This window comes from Anolis carolinensis, chromosome 6 (genome assembly GCF_035594765.1).
Source record: "Anolis carolinensis isolate JA03-04 chromosome 6, rAnoCar3.1.pri, whole genome shotgun sequence".
Taxonomy (NCBI): domain Eukaryota; kingdom Metazoa; phylum Chordata; class Lepidosauria; order Squamata; family Dactyloidae; genus Anolis; species Anolis carolinensis.
This window is the reverse complement of record NC_085846.1, coordinates 75,868,843-75,875,348: the sequence shown is the minus strand read 5'-3', so window position 1 is coordinate 75,875,348 and position 6,506 is coordinate 75,868,843.

Below are 6,506 nucleotides of genomic sequence, written 5' to 3'. Positions count from 1 at the left end.
CGATTTCTCTTTGGATTGGGAATTCTCTGTGTACTAAATTATCCATGTTATAGATTTTATCTTGCACTGTGATTTTTTTCCCAGTCAGGGGAAAAAAAAACATTGCCAGATTGGATGATTTCTGCACAGAAAGAGAAATTTCTATTTTTAGATCAAAGTGATCTGAATATATATCTCCATTCCTTTTTCTTTTGTCCTTGTTTGGTCTATCAAATCTTCTCAGCTACTTTCTTGATTAATCTCCATTAAGTTCTCACTTTGGGTCATTTGTTCTGCATTCCAGTGGTTTTGAGGAAGCTTGTATAGCTGTTGGCAAGCTGACATTCGGTATTCTGTATTTAGTCAGTGCTGCCAAATCCTTGCGGAAGATATTCCAGAAGCTCAGCATGCCTGTCATCTTGGGACAAAATGTTTTATGACATTAAAAAAAATATGGACAGAAACTAAAAGATGCAGAAGGCTAAGGCACAGATAAATCACTGATTGTTTGGTTAATTCTGATATGCTCTCCCGAAATAAACAAACAAACAAAACCTGCTTTCCACTTAATAGGAACTGTAGATGATTAGAATAAGCATATAATGTTCCATTCATTAGGAAAAATGAATGCTACATTGATATCTATTAAGAACATGAGGTTAGCTGAAAATATGTACTTGTGTACATTTATGTTCCTACCTTTCCTTCCTTCCCTTTTCATTCCTCCCCAGCTGTGGCTGGAAGGAACAAATTAAATAAAATTCTAAAATAATCACACTCAGAGTCATGTGTCAGTGTGGTGTGGCAGATAGATCATCAGTTTAGGATGTGGTGATCGTTGCTTACTGGGTGGCCTCTCAGGTAAACTTGCCTCACAGGGTGTCCCCCAGCCCACCACTCGATTTTCCCTAGTTGTGTTTGTGTGTGTGTATGCCTATGGAAAATAAGGTTACCATATTTTGAAAAAGAAAGAAGAGAAACACATTTACTAATTGATTTGGGGCCTTTCAGGCAGCCTCTTAATCTGGAATAAGGAAATGAGATTAAAAATCCCAGTATTTAAAGAGAGAAATGTATAAGTAAAGTTTTTCCCCTGACATTAAGTCTATTCTGGGTTGATGCTCATCTCCATTTCTAAGCTGAAGAGCCAGTGTTATCTGTAGACGCCTCCAAGGTCATGTAGCCAGCATAATTGCATAGAGCGCCATTACCTTCCCGCTGGAGCGATACCTATTGATCTATTCACATTTGCATGTTTTTGAACTGCTATGTGGCAGAAGCTGGGGCTAACAGCAGGAGCTCACCCTGCTCCCCAGATCTGAACCACCGACCTTTCAGTCAGCAAGTTCAGCAGATCAGCAATTTAATCCACTGTATCACCTGGGGCTCCTCAAAATGTATGGTTCATGTAAATTGAAGAGAACCGCAAAATGTTTTGCAAGAGAGACATCCAGAGACAGCTGATTTTAACTATTGTTTTATTGCTATTGATGTTTTACTGGTATAATTGTTTTATAGTCATGTTATTGGTATTGTTTGTTTTATCGGGCTAGGCCCCATGTAAGCCGCCCCGAGTCCCTTCGGGGAGATGGGGCAGGGTATAAAAATAAAGTTATTATTATTATTATTATTATTATTATTATTATTATTATTATTATTATTATTATCCACCAGAAGTTTCATAAGCATTTTGCCAAAGTTGCAATACTGATGCATATATAATACAGTGTACACAAAAATATTTTCTGTTATTTCTCCTTGCCTTCACTTCTGGTGCCTCTAGGTTTGCCCGTTTCCCTTTGGGGTCACTTGGCTGCAATGCTAGTGCCCACTGTGTACATTCAAGCTTCGTTTTCGTGTAGTAACACATAGGAAATGAAAACAAAGGAATGTTTGGAAAGAGTTATCATTATTTCTTTATTTCTATCCCGCTTTTCTCCTGAATCGGGACTCAAAGCGGCGAAGAACATATAAAAAGCAAAGACATCACATTCAATGAAAATAAACAGTCCCAACACAAGCATAGGTAAAGGTAAAGGTTTCCCCTGACATTAAATCCAGTCATGTCTGACTCTGGGGGTTGGTGCTCATCTCCATTTCTAAGCCAAAGAGCCGGCGTTGTCCGTAGACACCTCCAAGGTCATGTGGCCGGCATGACTGCATGGAGCACCGTTACCTTCCCGCTGGAGCGGTACCTATTGATCTACTCACATTGGCATGTTTTTGAACTGCTAGGTTAGCAGAAGCTGGAGCAACAGCGGGCGCTCACTCTGCTCCTGGGATTTGAACCTGGGACCTTTTGGTCTGCAAGTTCAGCAGCTCAGTGCTTTAACACACTTCACCATCGGGGCTCCTATCACAAGCATACTCTTATCTAATAAAATTATACAAACCCACATCAAATATAGTTAGTATATTAGGCCCGGGCTGTGGCGCAGGCTGGTGAGCAGCCAGCTGCCAGCTGCAACAAATCACTCTGACCAAGAGGTCATGAGTTCAAGGCCAGCTCGGAGCCTGCGTTTGTCTTTGTCTTTGTTCTATGTTAAGGCATTGAATGTTTGCCTTATATGTGTAATGTGATCCGCCCTGAGTCCCCGTCGGGGTGAGAAGGGCGGAATATAAATACTGTAAATAAAATAAATAAATATATTTTTAAAAATACAGTTAAAACATTCAATAAGTTAAAAACCACTTCTAATATTAGTTCATTTAGGCCAGGGGTCCCCAAACTTTTTAAACAGAGGGCCAGTTCACGATCCTTCTGACTGTTGGCGGGCCGGACTATAGTTGGCCACTGAGCAATAATAATAATAATAATAATAATAATAATAATAATAATAATAATAATAATAATAATAATAATAAAAAGAGGGTTAGAAGAGACCCTTTGGGCCATTGAGTCCAATCCTCTTCTGCCTTTGTGCACTGAAAGCACAAGCAAAGCATCCCTGACAGATGGCCACCCAGACTCAATGTTAATAATAATAATAATAATAATAATAATAATAATAATAATAATAATAATAATAATAATAAATGTGCCATGCCAAAAGATCTCAGCCAGCATTTGGAAACAATAGAAATTACGATCTGCCAACTGCAGAAGGCCACCCTACTGGGATCTGCATGCATCATCCAAAAATACATCATACAGTCCTAGACACTTGGGAAGTGTTCGACTTGTGATTTTGTGAAACGAAATCCAGCGGATCTATCTTGTTTGCTGTGTCATACTTACAATAAAAAAACGGGTTGAAAGAGACCCTTAGTCCAACCCCCTTCTGCCTTTGTGCACCAAAAGCTCAAGCAAAGCATCCCTGACAGATGGCCACCCAGCCTCAATGTTAATAATAATAATAATAATAATAATAATAATAATAATAATAATAATAATAATAAAAGGGTTGTAAGAGAAGAAGAGACCCCTTGGATCATTTAGCCCAACCCCCTTCTGCCCTTGTGCCATGGGGGCCGGATAAATGGCTTCAATGGGCCGCATCCAACCCCCGGGCCTTAGTTTGGGGACCCCTGATTTAGGCCATAGTCAGGGCCATTGCCGGAAGACCAATTCAATTAAAATATTGCACATAATAGTTCTAGCAACAGGGAGGGAGCCATTCTAACTTCTTTAGAAAGGAAGTTCCAGAGCTTTCTTCATGGGAATAGCTTTCTTCTCGTGCTTCCATTTAACCACCTGTGTGTCCGTGTCTCCATCCATTTACGTCTCTCCATCAGCTGTTTTGGGATTTTAAAATAAGAATAAGTGCTGGAGCTGTCTACACCAGCGTACCGCAAGGAACTCTCATTTTGGGGAGAGCACTGGGCCATACGTTGCTCTGTAGCAGTGCATTTTTGCCCGGGCTGTGGCGCAGGCTGGTGAGCAGCCAGCCAGCTGCAACAAATTACTCTGACCAAGAGGTCATAAGTTTGAGGCCAGCTCGGAGCCTATGTTTGTCTTGTCTTTGTTCTATGTTAAAGGCATTGAATATTTGCCTTATATGTGTGTAATGTGATCCACCCTGAGTCCCCTTCAGGGTGAGAAGGGCGGAATATAAATACTGTAAACAATAATAAATATCAAATGTTTTTCATACCATCCTGCAATCAAGTTCACATTATGGGTGTATAACACACCCCCCCCCCCCCCGATGTATTACACTGTTTACCAGGTTTTCAGGCTTGTGTAAATGGACCCCAATTCAAACTACTGGCTGCTAAGATGATTCTAATTTTAAACATCCTATAAGCTCTGGACAGTTCTAAAAGAAACCACCATTCCTCAGCACAACAGACAATATAGTCCTTCCTTGGGGTTGGACACCATCCCAGATATGACAGTGTGGCCTTTCTTATCTCCACCATCTTTTGCCCTAACAGGCCTTTCCTTCAAGATGGAAGACAATGGTTCTCTGACCCAGCTAGAAGCTGGCAACCCCATGGGGCTAATGCTGGCAGCATTGGTGGCTTCCCTTGCCCTGCTTTAACTTGATACATCTATCTTCTTATTTCTGAGATCTTTACTAACTGATCATACACTTCAACATTATTTATGGAGATTTGTTTGGGAACAACTGAAAAAGCCTTCCATAAAGCAAAAACTAACAAGTGATGATATTGCAAATAATGCAACCTGCACCTTTCTATAAGAAAGTCATTCATTCATCTTTGTGAGTGTGCAGTACATCACTAGTTCAATAGATTCCGATGAGAGTGTTTTAAAGACATATGGTTACATTCCTTAGACTTTGCACTTGGTTTCTGAATCTGCCTAGATTCTATCAAGGAAGCTCTAGTCCATGAAAACTTATGATGCTATAAATCTGGGAGTCTTTAAAGTGCCAGGAGACTGTTATTTTTGTAACAGATTAACATAGCAGCCTTCTGGAATTTGACACTAGTTTCAGTTGCAGTACTTCTATTTTCAGCTGCAGCAATATATGTTGAAACTTCAAGGTGTTGTTAACAAATACTTCTAGGCTACTGACGATGGGGGAGTCAGTGTGGTGGAATCATTTGAGTGTTGGAGTAGGACTGTGGGAGACCAGATAGTGAATCTCCCATCACCCATGGAAATACCTTCAGCCTTAGAGGAAGACAAAGGCAAACATCTGAACAAATCTTGCAGGGAAGACACAGTGATAAAATCACCTTTGGATTGCTTTAATTGAAGGCAATGATGAAGAGAGCTCTGGTGACAGATCCCCCTTGAATACACACATACACACAAGACAATATTGGAGCTGAAATGGCCACTGTAGTTTTAGTTACAACTGCTAAAGTCTTGGCACAACATAAAGCATGAATCCAGGGATGGGATGACACCTCAACCCCAGTTGGCCTGATGTGGGAAATGGCAGTAATTAGGGTTCCTTTTGTGGGGAAGCTACTAGTCTTGTGCATTAAGGGCAGGGCTGGCCCAAAGCGGAGGCTACTGAGGCAGCCACTGAGGCAGCCGCTTCGGGCGCACGGTCCCCGGGGGCGCCGTGGAGGTCCCCCCCCAGAGGGGACCATGGGCTCACTCGCCGCCAAACAGGAAGGCCTGTTCGGCAACGAGTGAGCTCTGCCGCTGCAGCCTGGCCGGCTGGGCAAAGCCAGCCGGGTCAGGGCACGTGGGGCGGGAGGAGGGGCCCCATCTGGGCGGAGCCCTGCCTCCTGCCCCGCGCGCCCTGCCCCCGCCTCCCATGCTGCGCAAGAGGCGGGGTCAGGGCGAGCAGCGTGGGAGGCGGGGCCAGGGTTGGCCCCGGCTCCCGCACCACTCACCCTCGCCCAGCTGGCCAGGCTGCAGCAGGAGTCTTTCCCGCCGCTTCCTGGCTGGGTGGCCTGGGCCAGGGCACACGGGATGGGAGGCGGGGCCCCGTCTGGGTGGAGCCCCGCCTCCCGCCCCGTGCGCCCTGGCCCCGCCTCCCACGTTGAGCGAGAGGCGGGATCAGGGCGAGCAGCGTGGGAGGCAGGGCCAGGGCCCGGGCTCGGGAGGCGGGGCCAGGTTTGGCCATGCCCCGCCTCCAGCGGCGCATGGCCACGCCTCCCGCAGCGCGGGGGGCGCAAATTTCCCTCCACTTAATAATTATAATTATCTCGGGCAGGCCTTGATTCGGGGTAAACCTTAATCTGTTTTGTATCTCAGCTTTTGGTGGGGGATCCAATCCATTTCTACTGAGCTTCCCGGGAGGGCAGGTATTTGTTTTCAGTTTTTTGGTGCCGAAAGGGTGCCCACCCAGGCTCCCTTTCCCATCACGCACCATCTGGGGAGTTGAAGGGCTCCCTGGCTGGGGCTGAAGCAAGAAATCAAATGACCAGGCAACAAGAAATCAAATGAGAGGGGCTAGATTGACCTCCCCACGTGGGGAGGCACGTATTTTCAGAAGCTCTGAAAATACCTCTGACATTGATGAGATATTCAGCTCAGGTTTTTCTCGATGAGCACAACATACTTCTAGGGCAGGTAGGCTCTTATTTGGAAGAGCTGTGAGAAGAGGCAGTCCTCTGTTTCCAAGCAGCTTCTCTTTCCAAGATGATCAAAGTCTGGC